The sequence below is a fragment of the Oncorhynchus mykiss genome, chromosome 15 (assembly GCF_057628025.1).
Source record: "Oncorhynchus mykiss isolate SJ-2025 chromosome 15, ASM5762802v1, whole genome shotgun sequence".
Taxonomy (NCBI): Eukaryota; Metazoa; Chordata; class Actinopteri; order Salmoniformes; family Salmonidae; genus Oncorhynchus; species Oncorhynchus mykiss.
In genome coordinates this window covers 10,075,867-10,102,596 of record NC_143036.1, presented here as the reverse complement: position 1 = coordinate 10,102,596, position 26,730 = coordinate 10,075,867, and the positions used below count along the sequence as shown (strand labels likewise).

Sequence of the window (26,730 nt, the reverse complement as noted above, 5' to 3'; positions counted from 1 at the left end):
ACCAGAAAAAATTCACCAGCTTGCGTTGCAGGTCTGTGAACTCAAGCAATATGACAAATATCCCACTGTATCTTCGATAGGCAATGAGTTGAAAACCTACAAACCTCAGATTTCCCACTTCCTGGTTGGATTTGTTATCAGGTTTTTGCCTGCCATATGAGTTTTGTTATACTCACAGACATCATTCAAACAGTTTCAGAAACTTCAGAGTGTTTTCTATCCAAATCTACTAATAATATGTATATATTAGCAACTGGGCCTGAGTAGCAGGCAGTTTACTCTGGGCACCTTATTCATCCAAGCTACTCAATACTGCCCCCCAGCCCCAAAGAAGTTTGGGTACCACGTGCCAGAGTGTGTTGGCCCGTTGTACTAAGTTCTAACCAATAGCCTAGACTGTGTTTTTGTGTATCTTTCATTATCATTTTAGGTTTCTAGAAAATAAATAATCAACTAAAATTGGTGTGGTACAGACTCATTGGTGGGACTCGGGTTTGTGCAGATCCCAGATTATGCAACGTTCAGAATGAGGAAATGGATTAATTAGCGACTGTTGTAAAAACGATATTCTGATATTCTTTGAATTAATTTGGGAATTAGAAACTCATTTTCCCATGGTGCCCCAGGTTGAGTTAATAATTGCCTGATTCATTTACTCACGCAATTACAAACCGTTAATCATTCGATGAGCAGCAGTCGTCACATTAACTACAACGTCACGTCAGAACGTATAACATGTTTAGATTTTTTTTTAATTTATTCTACGTTTTTTCAAATCCGTAACATATAATACAAATTGTATATCAAAGCATATCATACTAAATGGATGGTGGAAATGCACAAATGAATACATATCATATGAAACGTAACATACCATACTAAAAGAAGAATCTCGGATTTACATACAGAATAATACCAAATGCTCTGAGACCAGATTGGGTATAAGACTTTGTGGCTGTGGTAACTAGTAACAACCAGGCACAACTCTGATATATATGTATTTTTTTCAAAGTCGCCATGATGTCACATGTCCTAATTATAGTGGGGCAAAAAAGCATTTAGTCAGCCACCAATTGTGCAAGTTCTCCCACTTAAAAAGATGAGAGAGGCCTGTAATTTTCATCATAGGTACACTTCAACTTCAACACTTCAAAAAAAATCCAGAAAATCACATTGTAGGATTTTTAATGAATTTATTTGCAAATTATGGTGGAAAATAAGTATTTGGTCACCTACAAACAAGCAGGTCCTCCAAGCATTCACGCAACACGAAAAGAAGTCCAGTCCAATTATTCCCCAGAATTTTTCATAAAACTCCACTGGGAGTCCATCGACCCCCGGTGCACGACCAGGGGACATCTGGGTTACGGCCTCTGCCAGTTCATGGGACAACAGAGGAATGTCCATTTGATCCCTCTGTGCCAGAGAGAGCTTAGGGAGTTCTGCGAACAAGACCTGAGCACACGTAGGATCACACATTTCTGCCCTATACAACTCAGTATAAAACTCCACAGTTCGCTCCCTGATCTCACCCACCACAGAGGTCACCCACCCATCAGACAGCTGTAGACAATGCATATCCTTGGCTTCTCCGCTGTCTTTCCAAACCAAAGAAGAAGGAGCATCCATCTCCTTGAGCATGGAGAACCTGGCTCTTACAAGTGCTCCCTTTGCTTTAACCTGGAAAAAACTGCCCAGGTCCCTACGTAATTCAGCTAAATTAGCCTGGAGACATTGCTTTGCCTCACCATCTCTACCTCCATCTCAAGTTCCCCCAACGCTCAAGTTCCCCCAATAATATTCTAGCCTCTGAGGATGAGAGAGCTGTATACTGTTGATAGAAAAGCTGAATTTGGACTTTCCCCACACCCCACCATTGACTCAGAGACTCAAACTCCTCTCTTCGCTGTCCCCACGTTTCTGGAAACCTGAGCAAAAAGTGGCATCTTGTAAGAGCATGTTGACCTCGATTTCCCCCACTGGCGCTTGTGCCCTCACCTTGTCTATGGCCTTTATGTGGGCACACACAGCTCTTATGCCCCAAATCCCCACACTCAAAACACCGTAGACTATCTGTGCTGGCAAACCTTGCATAGAGATCCTCCCCATGCCTCACTTTAAAATGCACATTTAGCTGTTGCTCATTGTTATTCAGAAACATGAACACTTGCCTCCTGAACGAAACAACATTCTTTACGGCATCTGCCTGAAAACCTGCCGACAGTACACAAAAACCGCTAGCAAACTTACCAAAACGACTCAGCACTTTCCTGATTTGATAATCATTAATAAACGGAGGCAAATGTGCAACTACCACCTTTGTCGAAGGGGTAGAACGAGGTGAAATTGGCACCAACACATCCCAAATACATCCCAAATATTCCACTAGCAAATAGCCTACCAACCAAATGTATTTTCATGAACACAACGACAGCTTTGTTCAATCTGGAAATAGAATGTATACATTCAGCTCCTACCAGTTCACCGACTGAGAGCAGAACCTCCTCCACCTTAACTCCATTCTCAGGAACACACCTGAATCAATGCCGTAACGACAGAAAATAAGTTAGAACAGAGCCCTCCACACCAAACACTCAAACTCCCCAAAATACCCAGCAGGCACTGCACGAGAGAGAGAGAGAGAGAGAGAGAGAGAGAGTCAGAGAGAGAGAGAGAGAGAGTCAGAGAAAGAGAGAAAGAGAGAGAGAGAGAGAGTCAGAGAAAGAGAGAGAGAGAGTCAGAGAAAGAGAGAGAGAGAGAGTCAGAGAAAGAGACAGAGAGAGTCAGAGAAAGAGAGAAAGAGAGAAAGAGAGAGAGAGAGAGTCAGAGAAAGAGAGAGAGAGAGTCAGAGAAAGAGAGAGAGAGTCAGAGAGAGAGAGAGAGAGAGTCAGAGAAAGAGAGAAAGAGAGAGTCAGAGAAAGAGAGAAAGAGAGAGAGAGAGAGTCAGAGAAAGAGAGAAAGAGAGAGAGTCAGAGAAAGAGAGAGAGAGTCAGAGAAAAGAGAGAGAGAGAGAGAGAGTCAAAGAGAGAGAGAGAGAGTCAGAGGAAGAGAGAGAGAGAGAGAGAGAGAGAGAGAGAGTCCGAGAGAGAGAAAGAGTCAGATAAAGAGAGAGAGAGAAAGAGTCAGAGAAAGAGAGAGAGAGAGAAAGAGTCAGAGAAAGAGATTGAAAGAGAGAGAGAGAGAAAGAGTCAGAGAGAGAGAGAGAGAGAGAGAGAGAGAGTCAGAGAAAGAGAGAGAGAGAGAGAGAGAGAGAACTCACAGCTGCAAGAGGTGATGTGCCTGCAATGCAAACTCTCCATCCAGATCACCTCAGCAAAACACACAGAGAGGATAAGAGAAGGTTCTTATAGCAGCCCAATGTCACTCCCTCCAGATACAACCACAAGACACCAACATAAGACACACCAAATGAGATTGGCAGTGGTAGCACCATACGCACAGTGTGAATCGGAGAAAGACAAGAGAGAGGTTTCTGAAAATAATACAATTGAAAAGTAGGTTTGTATTTAACTGTCATAAAAGTTTATTCCCCTGTCTAGACGGTTATTATTGAAAAGTGCCTTTTATTGAAATGAGTCAAAGTCAAAAATAGCTTGTCTCTGAAACACACAGCAATAATAGATGAGTGAAGGGTGTTGTTGAGTTGTGTTCCACCTTGGCCAGAGGCTTTTCTTTGCCAAACACTTCAGTCTGCTGGCATTACTTTGGGAAATTACATTAGAGCTGTATAGTGCTGCACAGCTCCACTGTGGAAGACACCTTCACATTTACCTTAGGACTAGATAAAAGCTACAGAGAGATAACAGTATTAAATAATAATACTGTTATAAAAGACAAAGCAAACGAGTTACAAACACGAGGCTCTAATACAGTTTGCACCTAAGCAGTAAACACACATCCTGTAGAATATGTGGCCCACAGTTTCTTTAGGTGACCTTACCATGGGAAACTCCTGGTATTACTGCTGGAACCAAACTGACAACTCTGGCATTACAAAAACACCCATAAGGGGGGACTATTGTGCCTAGAGGAAATATATTCCTTGAAAGGGGATGAACACATTTCAAAGGAGAGAGATATTTCACTGCTGCTGCATTCAAAATTACAGCGAAACAGTAATGATGAGAGGCACTGGACATTACGATGATGATTCACAGTGTTTGTGATAAATGAGGAAGAGCGATGAGCGATAAATGAATGCTCATTAGGAGTTGCGTGCCCTATGAATGCTCATTAGGAGTTGTGTGCCCTATGAATGCTCATTAGGAGTCGTGTGCCCTATGAACGCTCATTAGGAGTTGCGTGCCCTATGAATGCTCATTAGGAGTTGCGTGCCCTATGAATGCTCATTAGGAGTTGCGTGCCCTATGAATGCTCATTAGGAGTTGCGTGCCCTATGAATGCTCATTAGGAGTCGTGTGCCCTATGAACGCTCATTAGGAGTTGCGTGCCATTTGAATGCTCATTAGGAGTTGTGTGCCCTATGAACGCTCATTAGGAGTTGTGTGCCCTATGAATGCTCATTAGGAGTCGTGTGCCCTATGAACGCTCATTAGGAGTTGCGTGCCATTTGAATGCTCATTAGGAGTTGTGTGCCCTATGAATGCTCATTAGGAGTTGCGTGCCCTATGAACGCTCATTAGGAGTTGCGTGCCCTATGAATGCTCATTAGGAGTTGCGTGCCCTATGAATGCTCATTAGGAGTTGCGTGCCCTATGAATGCTCATTAGGAGTTGCGTGCCCTATGAATGCTCATTAGGAGTCGTGTGCCCTATGAACGCTCATTAGGAGTCGTGTGCCCTATGAATGCTCATTAGGAGTTGTGTGCTCAATGAATGCTCATTAGGAGTTGCATGCCCTATGAATGCTCATTAGGAGTTGCATGCCCCATGCGTGCCCTATGAATTTTATTTCATTTATTTAACTGGGCAAGTCAGTTAAGAACAAATTCTTATTTTCAATGACGGCCTAGGAACAGTTGCTCTGTTCAGGGGCAGAATGACAGAATGACCTTGTCAGCTCGGGGGTTTGAACTTGCAACCTTCCGGTTACTAGTCCAACGCTCTAACCACTAGGCTACCATGCCGAATGCTCATTAGGAGTTGTGTGCCCTATGAATGCTCATTAGGAGTTGTGTGCTCAATGAATGCTCATTAGGAGTGGTATGCCCTATGCATGCTTTTCCCAAGATTGCTGTTGACGCATATCCCCCGGTTTGTTATTGGGGTGAAATTAGTCTCCACTTTTGTGGATTGGGGTGATCAGTCCTTGGTTCTAAATATTTGGGAAGATGCCAGAGCTGAGGATGATGTTAAAGAGTTTAAGTTTAGTGGATACCATCAACCCTACAGGCCTTTTTGGGTTGGAGGGTGTGTATTTTGTCCTGGTAGTTCATTCAATGCAATTGGAGAATCCATTGGGTTCTGGTAGTCTTTAATAGTTGATTCTAAGATTTGCATTAGATCATGCATATGTTTTTGCTGTTTGTTCTTTGTTATAGATCCCCCAAAATTGGAGAAGTGTTTTATCCATACATCTCCATTTTGGATAGATAACTCTTCGTGTTGTTGTTTGTTTAGACATTTCTAATTTCCAAGCCCCCAGAAAGACAGGGCAGGCAGAGCTGACTTCAGGCAATGTGTGTGGCAGAACGGGCTCCAGCCAACGATGGCACCAGTAGACCAATCAATAGAGGGATTGTGTCGCTGGAGCCAAGAGAATCTCAATATCACGGGAACCTTCGGAGACTCAATTAGCAGGAATTGGATCGTCTCGCTGTTGTTCCTCGACATTCATAGGTTGATGGGGGTGTTATCGTGGGTGAGCCGGCCTATAGAGCGCCCGTCCAGCGCTCTAATATCCATGGGAATGGAGAAGGGTTGAGTGGGGATGCAAAGCTCAGACGTCAGGGTAACGTCCATAAGGCTCATATCGGCCCCCGAGTCGATGAGAGACTTGGACTGGTCGCACCACAGCAGGATGGCATGGAGAGGGGGGCGAGTAGGGGGAGAAGCAACATTATCCTTAAGACCCACCAGAGTACTCATTCCTACAAATGAGCAAGGTCTCTTGAAGGGACAGGTAGACACATAATGACCAGCAGTACCGCAATACAGACTACTCTGGGTGTTAAGTCTTCCTACGCATCCGGCTGGAGACAGCCTAGCCCTGCCGAGCTGCATTAGCTCGGGAAGAGGTAAATCGGCAGTCTTCGGAGGCTCTTGGAGGAACTTGGGTAAGCTTGGATCCTCTCGGGGACGTAGATGTCAGGGACTTCCGGAGTTCATCAGATGCAAAGTGGGATCCTTGAATGAGTGATTGGAACTGCAATCAGACCTCTTCTCCCTCCTACGTTCCTGTAGCCGTCCATCGATCCGGATGGTTAAGGCGATGAGTGAGTCGAGATCTGTTGATCTGTTGGTAGTTCTCGGGCTGCAAGCTCGTCCTTTACTTCCTCTGATGATCCGTGCAGAAAAGTGTCGAACAGCGCTCTGGGTTCCAGGCACCCTCCTCTGCTAGCGTGAGGAAATTCATCGCATAGTCTGTCACACTGAGGGAGTCCTGCCAAAGCTGGAGTAGCTTCCAGATTGGGTGGGCTATTTACAGATGGACTATGTACAGCTGCAGCGATCGGTTAGCTGCTCAGATAGCAGATGTTAAAGTTAGTGAGGGAAATATAAGTCTCTAGCTTCAGCGATTGTTGAAATTCGTTCCAGTCACTGGCAGCAGAGAACTGTAAGGAAAGGCGGCCAAAGGAGATGTTGGCTTTTGGGATGACCAGTGAGATTTACCTGCTGGAGCGCGTGCTACAGGTGGGTGTTGTTATCGTGACCAGTGAGCTGAGATAAGGCGGCGCTTTACCTAGCATAGGCTTATAGATGATCTGCAGCCAGTGGGTCTATGTAGCGAGGGCCAGCCGACTAGAGCATACAGATCACAGTGGTGGGTAGTATAAGGGGCTTTGGTAACAAAACGGATGGCACTGTGATAGACTGCATCCAGTTTGCTGAGTAGAGTATTGGAAGCTATTTTGTAAATGACATCGCCGAAGTCGAGGATCGGTAGGAGAGTCCGTTTTACGAGGGTAAGTATGGCGGTGTGAGTGAATGAGGCTTTGTTGCGAAATAGAAAGCCGATTCTAGATTTGATTTTGGATTGGAGATGTTTAAAATGTGTCTGGAAGGAGAGTTTACAGTCTAGCCAGACACCTAGGTATTTGTAGTTGTCCACATATTCTAGGTCAGAACCATCCAGGGTAGTGATGCTACTCGGGCGGGCGGGTCCGGGCAGTGAATGGTTGAAAAGCATGAATTTTAGTTTTAGTAGCGTTTAAGAGCAGTTGGAGGCCACGGAAGGTGTGTACGGCCGGCCGACTGTTGGTCCCAAATGGCCGTAGCCCAGGCGGAGGCCCTCGCAGACATCAGCGTGATGAGGTCTTAGAATGGTCCGAGGGGAAGGAGGAAGGCTGACGAGGTCATGATGTTCCCATGACGACGGAACACTGAGCAAGAAACACCCGACAGGTGCCCGAGTCTCCATCGAAGCGCTCCGGGTTAGGTAAGCGGGGTTCCATGGAAACCGGGATGATGGTGCTGCTACCAGCTGGGTTACTGAGGATCTGGGAGTTTATCGTCATGGGAGGCTGCCTCGTAGACAACCCACGGAATTGCTACCGCAATGTGTCCAATGCTAGGTTGTGCCGTTCGGCCACGGCCTGGAACCTTTCCATCAGACCGTGAAGCAACTCCTTGTGTCTACCAATGGTGGCTCCTTGGGAGGAGATGGCATTGCGGAGCTGGTCCAAGTCTGCTGGGTCAGTCATGGCCAGTTTGTCCTATCACGTTTCAGGTAAGTCCCAAATGCAGACTGTGTCTAAGTAACAATGTTTATTAAAGTAACAGGGGCAGGTAAACGACAGGTCAAGGCAGGCAGGGGTCGATAATCCAGAGTAGTGGGGATAAGGTACAGGACGGCAGGCAAGTTCAGGGTCAGGTCAGGCAGAGGTCGGTAATCCAGAGTAGTGGGGATAAAGTACAGGACGGCAGGCAGGCTCAGGTCAGGCAGAGGTCGGTAATCCAGAGTAGTGGGGATAAGGTACAGGACGGCAGGCAGGCTCAGGTCAGGCAGAGGTCGGTAATCCAGAGTAGTGGGGATAAGGTACAGGACGGCAGGCAGGCTCAGGTCAGGCAGAGGTCGGTAATCCAGAGTAGTGGGGATAAGGTACAGGACGGCAGGCAGGCTCAGGTCAGGCAGAGGTCGGTAATCCAGAGTAGTGGGGATAAGGTACAGGACGGCAGGCAGGCTCAGGGTCAGGCAGAGGTCGGTAATCCAGAGTAGTGGGGATAAGGTACAGGACGGCAGGCAGGCTCAGGGTCAGGGTGGGCAGAAAAGGTCAAAAACAGGAAAAACAGGAACAATCAAGAGACAGGAACAGAGGGGAAAATAAGACAAGGAGACAAGCACAAAGACCGGTGAAACAGATCAGGGCGTGACAGTATTTCTGTATTGTTTTAGTGATTCACTAAAATGATTTTGGTTGCACAGGTTTCTCAATTTTTTTCTTATATTTTTGCATTCTTCATCAAACCATTTGTCATTGTTGTTCGTTTTCTTAGGTTGTCTACTTGACATTTTTAGATGTGACAGGGAAGCTGAGAGGTCAAATATACTGTTTAGGTTTTCTACTGCCAAGTTTACACCGCTAGTACAGTGGAACATTTTTTGTCCAGGAAATCGTCTATGTCACATTCTGACCTTTATTTCCTTTGTTTTGTCATTATTTAGTATGGTCAGGGCGTGAGTTGGGGTGGGCAGTCTATGTTTGTTTGTCTATGATTTGGGTATTTCTATGTTTTGGCCAAGTATGGTTCTCAATCAGAGGCAGGTGTCATTAGTTGTCTCTGATTGAGAATCATACTTAGGTAGCCTGGGTTTCACTGTGTGTTTGTGGGTGATTGTTCCTGTCTCTGTGTTTGCACCAGATAGGGCTGTTTTAGGTTTTCACTTTTCTTGTTTTGTTAGTCTGTTCATGTATAGTTGTCTTTATTAAAGAACCATGAATAGAAATCACGCTGCGTTTTGGTCCGCCTCTCCTTCAACTCAAGAGAACCGTTACAGTCTATAAGTGATTGAATTTGTTGTTGTCTAATTGTTTTTTCGTAGATTTCCACATTATTTTCCTTCCATCAATAGCATTTCTTAAAATGATTTGGTTTATTTGGCTTTGATGCCTCATGATTGAGTATTGCTCTGTTCATGTGATTATGCTGTGATCTGATTGGGATGTCAGTGGGCTGACTGTGAACGTTCTGAGAGACTCTGGGTTGAGGTCAGTGATACAAGTAGTCTACAGTACTACTGCCAAGAGATGAGCTATAGGTGTACCTACCGTAGGAGTCCCCTCGAAGCCTACCATTGATTATGTACATACCCAGCGGCCAACAGAGCTGCAGGAGTTGTGACCCGTTTATGTTGGTTATGTTGTTTTAGTTGTGCCTAGGGGGGGTATATGGGGGAAGGAATGCTGTCATCTCCAGGTAGGTGTTTGTGGTCTCTCTCTCTCCACTTGTTCATTTTATCCATGTTTTACTGTGTTCCTCTGTAAGTCAGGCACCCTGCAGAGTCTTGGGCCCTCCAAAATAAATGAAAGTCTCAGTGCGTCAGTTGTGGGCTACATTCTCAGTGTCTTTTTTGCAAAGATCTCAGGGACTAGGTCCACATCATCACTAAAGCTGAGAGAGATGCAATAACGCCAGATTTATCACTGTTTTTACACTCTAATTTGTCCCTTATCCAACAGAAGGGACAAATAAATAAAACATCCCCTTGTCCTCTCTCCTCTCCTCTCCTCCTCTCCTCTCCTCCCCTCCACTCCCCTCTTCTCTCCTCTCCTGTATTCATATATCCTCTCTGCTGGTAGGAAGAGACTAGAGTGTCAGTCTCAAGAGTAGAGCGCCAGTCTTGCCCTGCCTCTCTCCTCTTCACTTCTCACCCTCCCTCGTGCCTCTCCTCTCCTCCCCTTCCCTCCACTCCCCTCTTCTCCTCTCCTCCCCTCCACTCCCCTCTTCTCCTCTCCTCTCCTGTCTTCATATATCCGCTCTGCTGGTAGGAAGAGACTAGAACGTCAGTCTCGAGTAGAGCGCCAGTCTTGTCCTGCCTCTCTCCTCTTCACCTCTCACCCTCCCTCGTGCCTCTCCTGCTGCCTCGCTTCGCCTGCCGTTACTTTAGCTAGACTCTGGGGGTGCCGTTCTTCATCTCTCAAATTAAATGGGGTGCAAGTGCGCTCGGTCGCTTCACCAAGTTTGAAATAATCATGAGTGATTATCCCTCTCTTTCTCTGTCAAGCTTTCGATTGCTACTGCTCACTCTTAGTAGCTTTATTAGAAAAAAATAAGTAGAAAATATATATAGAAATAAAACAACGTCCACTTCCAACAATTTAAATATCAAGTAACTAAAGTGTTTTGTTTTTATTCAGTGACGATAGAAAGTCCGCAAACTGAGAGTGGAAAGTTAACTCTGATTCTTCCTTACCACTTATCCAGTGAAACTGGCTGTGAAGTGTAGCTTCTCCAAGGAGTGCTGAGGGTCGTTTGCGCTGGTTCAAATTCCAATTTTCCAGTTTGAATCCCCAATTTTCCAGTTTGAAGTCCAATCTCATGGAGTTGCCTCCTGGACGATGGGGTCCACTCTATTCCAGCTCTAATCTCCAACGTCAATGGACTGATTTGAATCCAAATGATTCCCAGTCCACTTATAATGAGGTGGGTGTAAGTGCCTAGGATCAATCAAAATCTCATCTAGATATTGGATTTATTAGTCATGGCCTGACCTCCTAGCATCAGAAAACACTACGTACCCACCGAAGAGCTGGAGATGAAGTTGGCCTGACCTAGCATCAGAAAACACTACGTTCTCATCGGAGAGCTGGAGATGAAGTTGGCCTGACCTAGCATCAGAAAACACTACGTTCTCATCGGAGAGCTGGAGATGAAGTTGGCCTGACCTAGCATCAGAAAACACTACGTTCTCATCGGAGAGCTGGAGATTAGGTTGGAAATCATGATAGTGCGAGGTTACAGTATAAAGTTGACCATGCATTTCAAGAAGGGGCAGAACGCCCAACCATATATCAACTATAGGACATAGAGCGATACGTTTCACCTAAGCAGCTAACTTCGAGACATTTGCTATGAAATCATTCACACTTAATCAAGCATACAGTCAAAAGTTTGGACACACTTATTCTTTCCAGGGTTTTTAGTATGTAGTAATCATGTAGTAATCATGTAGTAATCATGTAGTAACCAAAAAAAATTGTAAAACAAAACAATATAAATTTGAGAATCTTCAAAGTAGCCACCCGTGGTCTTGATGACAGCTTTGCACACTCTTTCCAATCAGTTGTGTTGTGACAAGGTAGGGTTGGTATACAGAAGACATCCCTATTTGGTTACAAGACCAAGACCATATTATGGCAAGAAAACCTCACATAAGCAAAGAGAAACAACAGTCCATCATTACTTTAAGACATAAAGGTCAGTCAATCTGGAACATTTCTAGAACTTTTAAAGTTTCTTCAAGTGCAGTTGCAAAAACCATCAAGCGCTATAATGAAACTGGCTCTCGTGAAGACCGCCACGTGAAAGGAAGACTCAAGAGTTACCTCTGCTGCAGAGGATAAGTTCATTAGAGTTAACTGCACCTCAGATTGCAGTCCAAATAAATGCTTCACAGAGTTCAAGTAACAGACACATCTCAACATCAACTGTTCAGAGGAGACTGCATGAATCAGGCCTTCATGGTTGAATTGCTGCAAAGAAACCACTACTAAAGGACACCAATGATAAGAAGAGACTTGCTTTGGCCAAGAAACACGAGCAATGGACATTAGACCTGTGGAAATCTGTCCTTTGGTCTGATTAGTCCACATTTGAGATTTTTTGTTCCAACCGCAGTGTCTTTGTGAAATGCAGAGAAGGTGAAGAGATGACGTCTGCATGTGTGGATCCCACTGTGAAACATGGAGGAGGTGGTGTTATGTTGTGGGGGTGCTTTTCCGGTGACACTGTATGTGATTTATTTCGAATTGGTGGTACTGAAAATTGACAAACAGTTGGACAGACCATCTGAAATAAAATGTGTCATATTTCCCAAAGTTATCACACTGCAGAAACAACGCAATCATCCCTCTCATCCTAATGGCTCCGAAGACTCCACCCTACAGCAACCGTAGATCTATATTTCATTCTCAAACTCGGCCACGGAGCCACAAAATAGATTTCACTTGGCATCCAACAAAGCAGTTGAAAAGCTAAAAAAGGCCCACATGAGATGCTTCTCTTCTCTGTGTGAAACAACAGTATTCAGCAGCCGTTGAATCAAGACAAGCAGCAGTCTGGGGGATTCCATGGCTGCTTCTGCCTTACTGACGGCCCCCATCTTGAGGGGGAGGGGGGGGGGGGGGGCGTGTGAGGGGGGGGGAAGTGTGTGAGGGGGAGGCGTGTGAGGGGGAGGTGTGTGAGGGGGGAAGCGTGTGAGGGGGGAAGCGTGTGAGGGGGGAAGCGTGTGAGGGGGAGGCGTGTGAGGGGGGAAGTGTGTGAGGGGGGAAGTGTGTGAGGGGGAGGCGTGTGAGGGGGAGGCGTGTGAGGGGGAAGCGTGTGAGGGGGGAAGTGTGTGAGGGGGGAAGTGTGTGAGGGGGGAAGTGTGTGAGGGGGAAGTGTGAGAGGGGGAAGTGTGAGGGGGGAAGTGTGTGAGGGGGGAAGTGTGTGAGGGGGAGGTGTGTGAGGGGGAAAGTGTGTGAGGGGGAAGTGTGAGAGGGGGAAGTGTGAGAGGGGGAGGTGTGTGAGGGGGGAAGTGTGTGAGGGGGGAAGTGTGTAGGGGGGAAGTGTGTGAGGGGGGAAGTGTGTGAGGGGGGAAGCGTGTGAGGGGGAGGCGTGTGAGGGGGAGGCGTGTGAGGGGGGAAGTGTGTGAGGGGGGAAGTGTGTGAGGGGGAGGCGTGTGAGGGGGAGGCGTGTGAGGGGGAAGCGTGTGAGGGGGGAAGTGTGTGAGGGGGGAAGTGTGTGAGGGGGGAAGTGTGTGAGGGGGAAGTGTGAGAGGGGGAAGTGTGAGAGGGGGAAGTGTGAGAGGGGGAGGTGTGTGAGGGGGGAAGTGTGTCAGGGGGGAAGTGTGTGAGGGGGGAAGTGTGTGAGGGGGGAAGTGTGTGAGGGGGGAAGTGTGTGAGGGGGGAGGTGTGTGAGGGTGGAAGTGTGTGAGGGGGGAAGCGTGTGAGGGTGGAAGTGTGTGAGGAAAGATAAGTCATAATTTTACTGGAAGGGGTGTGAGGTAGACACAAACGTATGCTGACACACACACACACACACACACACACACACACACACACACACACACACACACACACACACACACACACACACACACACACACACACATTCAGGCCAGCCCCTTCTGGATTGCATTTAGTTTTACTTCCTGTGTCAAGTGCTCTTTCATATTACTGATCAGCAGACACTGTAAGGTTAGAGTGGAGGGTAAACATCCTTACTGCAGTGCCCCAGAGATAAAGAGAGACATTCCTACTTCCCTATTACAATTCAGAACATGGTCCAAACCAAAGTCTCTCATCATACACTACTGTTAGGTTCTAATTCTCAGAGTAAATAACTCAACGGACACTAGAAAAGCTTAACCAAGTTGAATTCTTCCCAAAGGGTCGATACAGCTGCATTCAGACAACTACATTTGACACAAGCACTGATATTTAACCCTTTCTCCTAGGCTGAGTCTCCTCCTCCACATCTGTACAAGCACTGATATTTAACCCTTTCTCCTAGGCCAAGTCTCCTCCTCCACATCTGTACAAGCACTGATGTTTAACCCTTTCTCCTAGGCTGAGTCTCCTCCTCCACATCTGAACAGCCATTGCATCCCTGTTGCTAGACAGAACCTTATCGTGATATCTGTTCTTCCTCACTTCATCTGACCTGACCTCTACCCCAAAGTGCTCACTCCTCCCCAACTCAAGGCTGTCATGGTGATTGATACCAGACTGTGTCTCTTCTCCTCCCAGAGGATCCCTGATGGCTAACAATAACATATCCTGACATGATGTAAACGTTATACATTATCCTCTATCCCTCAGTGACATTTTTATTTTCTAAGTTCTCCACCCGTCTCCCCTACACATTCCAAACCCATCTGGCTCCTACAGTTAACCATTCACTTCTGATTATAACAATGTTCCATGTTTAACCCAGAATCTAACACTACAGATAGCCATGCTAGAAAGGACAAAACCCGGCAAGCCAAGTATATTACATATGTGTATTCTCAATCTAGAATTAGAGTTATGTCTAAGGTCAGGGAGCACGGCCAGATCGCGACGGTCATCTTTCAGAGCGGAAAATATTGGGTGCAGGTGTGGGTGACCGCAGCACTGCCTGAACAGAATAGGATGAGGAATTACGAGGGTTATGGTATGGGGAGTTGTGGCTGTATTTCAGACAGGCATAATGTGGTAGCCGCACGTCGTCCTTGGGAGAAATAACAGACGTGTTCCCTGGCTACAGAGCAGATTAAATATCTTAAATATAGAGATATTTGTAGAGAACATGCAGAGATACTTTGAGAACTTGGGACTATAAGGTTCTTTCTGCAAAAATATTATTCTGAGATAATTGGCTTTAAAGTTCCAAACCCTCAGTGGTTTGAATGGTGACAGCGATTTTTATCTTGTATATGTTGGAATTAACAACAAGAACTGGGGAATATATAATACTAAACTCAGCAAAAAAAGAAACGTTCCTTTTTCAGGACCCTGTCTTTCAAAGATCATTCGTAAATATCCATGCTTATTTCCCATGCTTGTTCAATGAACCATAAACCTGTGGAATTGTCATTAAGACACAAACAGCTTACAGACGGTAGGCAATTAACTTCACAGTTATGAAAACTTAGGACACTAAAGAGGCCTTTCTACAGACTCTGAAAAACACCAAAAGAAACATGCCCTGGTCCCTGCTCATCTGCGTGAACGTGCCTTAGGCCTGCTGCAAGGAGGCATGAGGACTGCAGGTGTGGCCAAGGCAATAAATTGCAATATCCGTACTGTGAGACGCTGTCACGAATCTCGCCGAAGATGGTGCCTCTTCCTGTTCGGGCGGCGCTCGGCGGTCGTCGTCGCCGGCCTATTAGCTGCCATCGATTCCCTTTCTGTTTGTTCCTGTCTTTGTGTTTGTTGTCACCAGATAGGCTGTTTAGGTTTTCGCACGTTTATTGTTTTGTTAGTTTATTCATGTATAGTTTTCTTCATTAAAAAAACATGAATAACCACCACGCTGCATTTTGGTCCGCCTCTCCTTCACCTCAAGAAAACCGTTACAGACGCCTATGACAGCGCTACAGGGAGACGCGAGGACAGAGATGCGAGGACGGACAGCTGATCGTCCTCGCAGTGGCAGACCACGTGTAACAACACCTGCACAGAATCGGTACATCCGAACATCACACCTGCGGGACAGGTACAAGATGGCAACAACAACTGCCCGAGTTACACCAGGAACCCACAATCCCTCCATCAGTTTTTTTTATTTCACCTTTATTTAACCAGGTAGGCTAGTTGAGAACAAGTTCTCATTTGCAACTGCGACCTGGCCAAGATAAGGCATAGCAGTGTGAACAGACAACACAGAGTTACACATGGAGTAAACAATTAACAAGTCAATAACACAGTAGAAAAAAGGGGAGTCTATATATACATTGTGTGCAAAAGGCATGAGAAGGTAGGCAAATAATTACAATTATGCAGATTAACACTGGAGTGATAAATGATCAGATGGTTATGTAAAGGTAGAGATAGAGATATTGGTGTGCAAAAGAGCAGAAAAATAAATAAATAAAAACAGTATGGGGATGAGGTAGGTGAAAATGGGTGGGCTATTTACCAATAGACTATGTACAGCTGCAGCGATCGGTTAGCTGCTCAGATAGCAGATGTTTGAAGTTGGTGAGGGAGATAAAAGTCTCCAACTTCAGCGATTTTTGCAATTCGTTCCAATCACAGGCAGCAGAGAACTGGAACGAAAGGCGGCCAAATGAGGTGTTGGCTTTAGGGATGATCAGTGAGATACACCTGCTGGAGCGCGTGCTACGGATGGGTGTTGCCATCGTAACCAGTGAACTGAGATAAGGCGGAGCTTTACCTAGCATGGACTTGTAGATGACCTGGAGCCAGTGGGTCTGGCGACGAATATGTAGCGAGGGCCAGCCGACTAGAGCATACAAGTCGCAGTGGTGGGTGGTATAAGGTGCTTTAGTGACAAAACGGATGGCACTGTGATAAACTGCATCCAGTTTGCTGAGTAGAGTGTTGGAAGCAATTTTGTAGATGACATCGCCGAAGTCGAGGATCGGTAGGATAGTCAGTGCTCAGACTGTCTGAAATAGGCTGTGAGAGGCTGGACTGAGGGCTTGTAAGGGCCTGTTGTAAGGCAGGTCCTGACCAGACATCACCGGCAACAACATCGCCTATAGGCACAAATCCACCGTCACTGGACCAGACAGGACTGGCAAAAAGTGCTCTTCACTGACGAGGCGGTTTTGTCTCACCAGGGGTGATGGTCGGATTCAAGTTTATCGTCGAAGGAATGAGCGCTACACCGAGGCTTGTACTATGCAGCGGGAACGATTTGGAGGTGGAGGGTCTGTCATGGGGCGGCAGGGTAGCCTAGTGGTTAGAGTGTTGGACTAGTAACCGAAAGGTTGCAAGTTCAAATCCCCGAGCTGACAAGGTACAAATCTGTCGTTCTGCCCCTGAACAGGCAGTTAACCAACTGTTCCTAGGCCGTCATTGAAAATAAGAATTTGTTCTTAACTGACTTGCCTAGTTAAATAAAGGTAAAAAAATATATATATATATATATATTTTTTTTAAATGGTCTGGGGTGGTGTGTCATAGCATCATCGCACTGAGCTTCTTGTCATTGCAGGCAATCTCAACGCTGTGCATTACAGGGAGGACATCCTATTCCCTCATGTGGTACCCTTCCAGCAGGCTCATCCTGACATGACCCTCTAGCATGAGAATGCCACGAGGCATACTGCTCTATCTGTGTGTGATTTCCTGCAAGACAGGAATGTCAGTGTTCTGCCATGGCCAGCATAGAGCCCACATCTCAATCCCATTGAGCACGTCTGGCACCTGTTGGATCGGTGGGTGAGGGCTAGGGACCTTCAACCCAGAAATGTCCGGGATCTTGCAGGTGCCTTGGTGGAAGAGTGGGGTAACATCTCATAGCAAGAACTGGCAAATCTGGTGCAGTCCATGAGGAGGAGATGCACTGCAGTACTTAATGCAGCTGGTGGCCACACCAGATACTGACTGTTACTTTTGATTTTGACCCCCCCTTTGTTCAGGGACACATTATTCAATTTATGTTAGTCACATGTCTGTGGAACTTGTTCAGTTTATGTCTCATCTGTTGAATCTTGTTATATTCATACAAATATTTACACATGTTAAGTTTGCAGTTGACAGTGAGAGGACGTTTCTTTTTTTGGCTTAGTTTATATAGGTAGAGAACATTCAACAGAACAAGGCTATGTCAATAACTACATTTCGACAAAAATACAGATATAACCTTATAGTCCCAAATACTCGAATTGCTGACTTGATTGTCAAACTGTAGCCTATAAGAAGTTAATACAGCACTGTCTTAGCCACACTTTTATTTTCAATATGTGTTAATCTTCCACTTAACCGACGATAACAACAAATACATAGTAATATATACAATACATATATAGTAATATATACAATACATATATAGTAATATATACAATAAATACATAGTAATATATACAATACATACATAGTAATATATACAATACATACATAGTAATATATACAATAAATACATAGTAATATATACAATACATACATAGTAATATATACAATAAATACATAGTAATATATACAATAAATACATAGTAATATATACAATACATACATAGTAATATATACAATACATACATAGTAATATATACAATAAATACATAGTAATATATACAATACATACATAGTAATATATACAATAAATACATAGTAATATATACAATAAATACATAGTAATATATACAATACATACATAGTAATATATACAATAAATACATAGTAATATATACAATACATACATAGTAATATATACAATAAATACATAGTAATATATACAATAAATACATAGTAATATATACAATAAATACATAGTAATATATACAATAAATACACAGTAATATATACAATACATACATAGTAATATATACAATAAATACATAGTAATATATACAATAAATACATAGTAATATATACAATAAATACACAGTAATATATACAATAAATACATAGTAATATATACAATAAATACATAGTAATATATACAATAAATACATAGTAATATATACAATACATACATAGTAATATATACAATAAATACATAGTAATATATACAATAAATACATAGTAATATATACAATACATACATAGTAATATATACAATACATATATAGTAATATATACAATAAATACATAGTAATATATACAATACATACATAGTAATATATACAATACATACATAGTAATATATACAATAAATACACAGTAATATATACAATAAATACATAGTAATATATACAATAAATACATAGTAATATATACAATAAATACATAGTAATATATACAATTTAACAGACGTGTTTATCCAATGTGACTTACAGTCATGCGCGCATCCATTTGACAAAGAATCAAACCTACAATCGTGGTGTTTCAAGCGAGAGCATGGCTTTACCAACTGAACCATACAGGACCATAGTTGTTCAGACAAACTATTCCCTAACTCCTTTGATAGTTATAATTCAGACAGCATATCCTGCTGATGATGCGCTTGACAGTGCGATTGGAATGGAATGACAGTGAGTGTGCTGCTGTACCTGCACATTTAGTTTAGCACCTTGTGTACAACAGAACCTAACATGACAGGATTCCAAACATCAGTTTAGTCTCCTCACCTCACTTAAAACCTTTTTCTGTTGTGGGCTAAATCAGGGTCTCACAGAGGGTTTCTTGATACCCAAATCTACTTTGAAACAAAAGTATACACCTCACACACAAAGTTATGGGCATAAAAAAAGAGAGCATGTCAGATATAGAGTTGGAATGTCTTATATTTTGAGTTTGCATCCTAAGATTACACTTTAAATAGATCATAGAAGACTGAAATATAACAAAGTCGTTTGACATAGAAACATCTGATTTTCGGCTGTAAAAAGAAAAGAGTTTGTTATAAACTGGGTGGTTCGAACCCTGAATGCTGATTGGCTGACAGCCGTGGTAGATCAGACCGTATGCCACGGGTATGACAAAACATTTATTTTTACTGCTCTAATTAAGTTGGTAACCAGTTTTCAATAGCAGTAAGGCACCTCTGGGGTTTGTGGTATATGACCAATATACCACGGCTAAGGGCTGTGTCCAGGCACTCCGCGATGCGTCGTGCATAACAACAGCACTTAGCCGTGGTATATTGGCCATAAACCATACACCCTCGTGCCTTATTGCTTAATTATACAATGATGAAAAATATGAATAACATCCCACTCATGAGGCCACCAGTCATTTGACTGCAGGAAAGGGTTCTAACCAGTTGCTGGATCGGTGTTAAAGGTATCACTGTAGAATTTCTCTAAACTCCCAAAACATGCTTTTCTACGTTCAACTGTTATGGGATCACCTGTATAAATAATGGATAAAAGTGTAAAGAGTCTACCCCAAAAGCCAGAAAATACTAGGACTAATTTCTGTTACATTAGATTACAATAGTCAATAGTGATATTTCCTGTCAAGTTCCATCCAGTCCTAGTACTCTTCTGTACAGTACGAAGGATGGAATCATGTGAACCTGAAGGCTGATCTCATAAAGACTGCGATGTCTTTCATCTCCAGGTGGGACGGGATGACACGGGATGACACGGGATGACACGGTGAATGAAAAAACCTGTTCTTCATCATTCTTTTCATTCTTTTACTTATGTTCTCTTTCCCTCGCCTCTCCTCCTTCTCCCCCTCTCCCCTCTCCTCAGATAGGACACTTCAGATGAATGAAAAGCGAGGGAGAAGATAAGGTGAGGGAAAGGTGTAGAATCTTTCTCTCGCTCTCTTTCTCTCCTCCTCCTCCTCTCCCCTTGCTTTTCATTCATCTTGAATAGCCCAGTGTGAATTAGCATGTGCTAGCAGCATTAGCCAAGCAGAGGCAGATGTGAGCCTCTCTCTCCGCACAGCCAGATTTTGGAGCATCAAGTCGAGTGAATCCAAGACTTTTATCTTCTTTAATTATGCTAATCATATGCCACAGCTATTTCTTATCAAGACAGAGGGAGATGTGTTTTTTCCCCCTCTCTCACTCAGGAATCTGAGAAGAGGCTCCACCAGCAAACAGCAGGTTTTCAAAGATAACCCCAACATTCTATGGAGACATATAGGAAAACACATGCACTCCATCAGCCTGACTCTAACTGGACTACACCAATACCCCCCCCCCCCCTCCCCCATCGTTTCCCATCTTTCTTCATGACATAGAATGACCTTTAACGTACAGAACAGCAATCTGATCGCTTCTTCACCCCATTATATCAAGTCTAATCAATTGATCTAGGATGAAAGGTCAATGTATTTGGGTCTATGGGAAAGCATTGTGTGTGGTAAAAAGAGGCACACTCCTCTACCTATTTATTTGGACAGTGAAGCTACAACTTTTAATTTGGCTCTATACTCCAGCATTTCGGATTTGAAATCAGACGTTTCATATGAGGTCGACAGTACAGAATGTCACCTTTTATTTCGGGATATTTTCATACATCTCTGTTTTACCGTTTAGAAATGAACCCACTTTATGTGTCTCGTCCCCCCCAGTCTGAAGTTTTACAAGTGTTTGGACAAATTTACCCATATGTGTATTAAAGCAGTCAAAAGTTTAGTGCTTGGACTAAAATTCATAGCACGCAAAGACGACATAAAGCTTGTGACTACAAACTTGTTGAATGCATTGGCAGTTTGTTTTGGTTGTGTTTCAGATTATGTTGTGCCCAATAGAAATGAATGGTAAATTAAGGTATTGTGTCAATTTGGAATCACTTTTATTGTAAATAAGAATATAATGTTTCTGAACACTTCTACATTAAAGATCCAGTGCAGTCAAAATTCAGTTTTAGCTGTGTTTTATATCATATTGTTACAACAGCTGATGAAACCAACAGTGTAAAAGTCTGAAAACATTTGATCGGTGTTATTTCCTGACAGTTTCTGGATGAAAATCCAATCTACACAGGACCTTCTAATCAGCACCTCGGCGTGGGCGGGAGTTTCACCATTGGTAAATGAGTTAATAGACCAATAAGAAAGAGAGTTCTAAACCTCTCTGCCAATAACAGCTCGTTTTCATTTTTCCCTTCCCAACTCAGACCAGTCTCAAACAGTCCTAAGGAAAAAAAATGCTTGAGATTTTTTTCTTCTTTCCCTATTACAGTAAGGTACTTAATTGTAACCCAGAAATGATTTAATAGTGGCATAAAAACGACTACTGTAAATGTGGATGCTACCATGATTACGGATAATCATGAATGAATCATGAATAATGATGAGTGAGAAAGCTATAAAGGCACAAAGATCATACCCCCGAAAAAATGCTAACCTCTCACAATTACTAATATTAGAGGAGGTTAGCATTTCTTGGGGGGGGGGGTATGCTATTTAAATGCCTTTCCCACTCATCATTATACAAGATTCGTTCTAGAGTATCTGTAACAAGGGAAGCATCCACATGAATGTAGAAGTGATCAGAAACATATTGTTGTTATTTACAATGAAAGTGACTCAAACCATTATTTGCCATTCACTTCTATTAGGGCACAACATCATCTGAAACACAACCAAAGCTATTCGTTCCAAAGTAAAACAGTGTCCGAGGACAATGTTATGGGCCATTGGCAAAACAATACATAAATAGTTTTTTTTGGCCGTGTATTTTAGGAAGGGAAAGAGGGATGGCTACACACAGAATGTGGGTTAGAAAATATATATTTTCTCTCTCTCCGTGGAACATAATTCTGCAGATGACATCCAAAGTTAAAAATGCTCCTACATATCACGGTGCTGCGGGCAGTGTTCCCATCAACCCTCGACCACACACTAAAGTTGATAGTGCTATTAAACCATGACCCAGCCGAGGGTACACTCCATACAGCCTATTGGAGAACAGAGTGGATATCAAACCAAGGTGGTCATAAATCATGAGCTGCTCGGTTAATGGGAAACCAGCCAAAAGATGACTCAAAGTCAAGGCTTCTCGCGGCACGCAGAGGGGGGTAATTGGGAGGATAGTATTCAACAGTACAGATTAGCCTGTCGTGCTTATTCACCTTCCCTCTGCTACCCCCTCCAGTACCCCCGCGAACAACACAGTTACTAGAGAACTCTGATCGAAAGCTGTCAAACTAAATCTCCACACCGTCAGTTTTATATATATGTTACTACGGCAACACATGTCGTTAGCCTGCCTGTCTGCCTGTCACCATGGCTGGAGGCTAGGAGCTGATAGCACCATACTTTGTGTGCTAAGGAAATATATTATGTTGTTTAGTAGAGAGGGTGTGAACAGACTGTTGTTAGACATTTCTGTGAACCAATTGAACTCCTGAATTTTGCCGTGTCAACACCATCACTCGGTTGCCTTTCGGCATGTTGAGATTGCTCATGTAGTGCGAATACTTCGTGTTGATTCTTACCTGCAGTGAAGTTGTAATTCACCGAAAATCCAATCGCCTCCAGTTCGCCATCAGAAACAAATTTTACCCAGAGGTACCGTCCACTGCTCCTGATGAAGGGAGGGATCGTCTGGCCACAGTAACGTCCGATTACTGGGGAGAAGCCAAAGGGGCCGTCCCGCACCTCAATGTTGTCAAATTTACATTCCCATGAAGGCTCGATAGAATACCTCTCATTAAAGAACAGATGAATGCACAGCCTGGGAGGAGCTGGAGGAGACAAGAGAGAATAGATAACACAGATAGTGAATATAATGCTCATACTCTTTATCGTATATCTAGCTATATTACATAATGCTGTAGGCCTATAGTGGCACAGCGGCTCCTGAGTAGCGCAGCGGTCTAAGGTACTGCATCTCAGAGCTTGAGGCGACACTACAGACACCCTGGTTCGAATCCAGGTTGTATCCTAACTGGCAGTGATTGGGAGTCCCATAGGGTGGCACACAATTGGCCCAGCGTCGTCTGGGTTTGGCTGGTGTAGGCCGTCATTGTAAATAAGAAATTGTTTTAAACTGGCTAGTTAAATAAGGCATGTAACACATGGCGAACACGGCATTAAGTAGTGTGATATTAAGATTAATTCATTTTGAATAATTTAGCTTTGCAATGTAGATAGATGCACACTGTATGTTGTCTTGGAGTGACCTGAATGAACCACTAATAAAACCCAATCTGTTGTGACTTTTTTGGAACCGGTGAAACACATTCCAAGTATTTCAAACAAGCATCTTCTATTTCTATCCTAATTATCAGTATGGGTAAAGTCTGGTTGCCTCCTTCCACCATGCTGATCTCACCAGCTTACATTCGGTCAGGTCAGGATGGTGGAACAGGCTAACAGTCTGGACCATCATCCACATCTATAAATCCAGTTCAGTCTAGTACAAACCAGATAATATAGTTCTAGTATAGTTCCTCCAGTCCAGCAATAGTCTCTCAATAGAAATGCTCTTTCGTGTATTCATTTTTGTTAATATCATCAGGGCCGTAACCTAATCTCCCCCCACTGATGAATCAAATATAAACCTCCCGGGAACTTAAATTAAACGTCTGAGATTGCAACTCGCCGTCTGATTTCATTACCATCGTCAGACAAACATCAACAGCACAGCAACTGAACTGGCCAATCCCATCAGTTCTACTATGAACACACCTCAACAGCTGGTCCAGATTTCTCTCTGAAACATGAGGAGAGACATCCATCCACAGAGCAACTTCAGCCCAACCACATTCACTGACGCCTGAACTCAAGGAGACAAACGAGCAGTTTAACAGACACATGGTTTTGATTTCTCGCCTGGATCTAAGATGATAAAGATTAAGGTTCCTGAAACACTATTTCAGAGTCTGATTTCAGTGCTAAAAGGCTATAAAAATCAAGGGACCAAACTCTGTTTTTGTTATTCCTGCCGTTGAATTGAAAAAAAAATGCACTATTTGTTTAGAGGATGGCATCTATTGATCTGAACAAATGCCATAAATGGCTTTACATTGAGAAAAGTTAGTTACTGTGCCAACTATTCACCTTCAATGATGTAAACACACTCTATTCCTGGGGGGTATTTGCTGGGGTAGTTGGGAGAAGTGAACAGTCCGCCGTCTCCTTCCTTCACCCAGGTGCCACATTGACCTGCAGGCTTCACTCCCGAATTGTTCTTCACTGAAAACCCAATAGCAGAGTGAAGTTGATTATATAGATATATAGAAATATAGAGAGAAATATAAAGAGAGAGAGAGAGAGAGAGAGAGAGAGAGAGAGAGTAGAGTAGTGATAGTGCTAGAGTGCCTTACGTGCTTCCTTCTTCGTTGCCCCAGACAACCCAAGTATGAGTAGACTTGCAACAACTGCAACAAGATAAGCACATTCATTTTGTTTTGTGAATAATACAAATGTCTTTATTTGCATTCATTCAACATAGATGTAGGCTAGGCCTATGACATAATACTCTGAATAATTCCAAATATTGCATTTATCGTGCATGGCTAGAGTGTTACATTGCCCTTTTTAAAAGGGTTTTTTAAATCAAAAGATGTCATTTGGAAACAATTGACTGTCCAAAGTTCCTCAACTTTTTTGAATAGAATTGGACGCGGAACGAACAGCCAAACATACACACCTATTACACTGTACCATAGATCAGACCCGGGCAACACATAACTAGGCTTTAATGCCCTATTCATCAAACACATTGAAAACATATTCACCCGCAGACTTCAGGCTATACCATAATGTATCTGCATGTAATGCTATGGAAAAATAGCCAACGTATGCTGCTTTAATAGTACAGTAGATGCCATACAAATTGTTAAGGGGTATGGTTGCATGAATATCACATTCGTTACACATCTCCCACTATACGTGAATTGACAGCTATAAGCAACCAGAATTCTACGTCAACTCATAAAATCATGAATATTGGGCTAGCCTAAGCTACACAAAAGAAGGTATTCGAGGAAGGCGCAAGGCAGTGTATTATGTTCAATAGAAGTGACTTACCGTGAAGGAGGCTGTGCCCATATACCATGTCTGTACCTTTCACAGAGGGCTTTAGACTCAACTAATTCCATTTAGATAAAGGAATACTTCAAGAGAAAACGATTCAATTCTAAGGTAGATGCAAAATGTACAGCAAACCGCAATACCATTCCACCTTCCCAAAAATAAAATAGAAATGTATACAATTGATAACCTGGCAAATGTCTTCCTCGCAGTTCTAATTTATTGAATGAGAATATCAAAATTCCAGAGAGAGAAAAATCGCAACTACTAGTCACCAGTTTCATATAAAACCAAAAGAAAGTCTAAACATTTGCCCGAATTCCATCCAAATGGTTCCAGAACCTTTTGGTGCTTCTGCTGCACTGACCGGATGAATAGGTCCGTCATCAGCCTTCCCTGATCGCTGCACCTTTACAATCTTCCGATGAAACAGATTCAGGGTGAAAAAAACGGTAGCTTTAGTTGTTATTCTTCTATCCCTTTACCTGGAAACAAAAAAAATCCTAGTGGCGCGTGGGCATCCATCCTCCTAAACACATTCTCCGAACTGTTTGCACTGTTCCGCGATGCGTAAAGCCTCCGGCTATCAACTTAGATAACAAAAGTCGCAACGTGTTTATCTCATCCTTTCTTCATCTATTCCCTCAAGCTACAAGGAGTGTTCGTAGAGCAGTGTTTGTACAGCATCCTCCAGTCTACTCCGGCGACTGGCTGGTTTCTCACGCTCGCTCTCTCACGCTCGCTCTCTCTCTCTCTGCACCCACCAAGAAAGAGTTGATGCACATTATCGCATTCCTCCAACCGTTGGGTCATCTATTCGTTCCTCTAACAACTGGGCAAGCTTACAAACCACCTTCATTACAATTTTACCACACTCGTGCAAACAATACAGTACGAAAACGAAAACTAGGCTACTTTGTTTCACGAATATAATCTAACTTCCCCGATGTTAGCGCCACGGAGGAGTAGAAAAAAACTACCGGGAGGAGGTGGTTGTTTCTTTAAGACGCGCTCGCTCTTTCTCTCTGCAAGGAGACTGCAGAATCCAACACCTCAGTCGGCGGCACTCTGAGCGAAAATGTAAAAGGTGAACAGAAAAACGCACCCTGTGGGAGGAAATGGAAGAAACAAGCGAGAGCAGATAGATGTCAGGATACCGTAAACTATATCAGCAACTCCAGGTAGAAACACCTGACGTTTGGAATAGATTGAGTGACTATCTGCCTCCCGCCAACATGGCGAGGTCGGGTGGATTAGAATGTAGCATATGCATATGGACACCACAGCTCAATGCATTCGGGAATTGCTGAACATCCACTATGACGGGTTTTTTATCTTCTGTTTTGGCCAAATGTCGA

The 26,730-nt window shown here is 43.4% G+C and overlaps 1 pseudogene across 1 annotated transcript in view; it reads right to left on the bottom strand.

The window, feature by feature from the left end:
* Positions 1–26,442, bottom strand: part of LOC110489564 (neuropilin and tolloid-like protein 1) — a 200,766-nt pseudogene extending 174,324 nt beyond the window's left edge. The window contains exons 1-4 of the transcript XR_016487006.1: positions 25,370–26,442; positions 24,664–24,717; positions 24,398–24,532; positions 22,831–23,079 (exon numbers count right to left, since the gene is read on the bottom strand). The product of XR_016487006.1 is annotated as a neuropilin and tolloid-like protein 1 (transcript). The remainder of the gene's footprint in view (positions 1–22,830; positions 23,080–24,397; positions 24,533–24,663; positions 24,718–25,369) is intronic.
* Between the last annotated feature and the right edge of the window lie 288 nt (positions 26,443–26,730).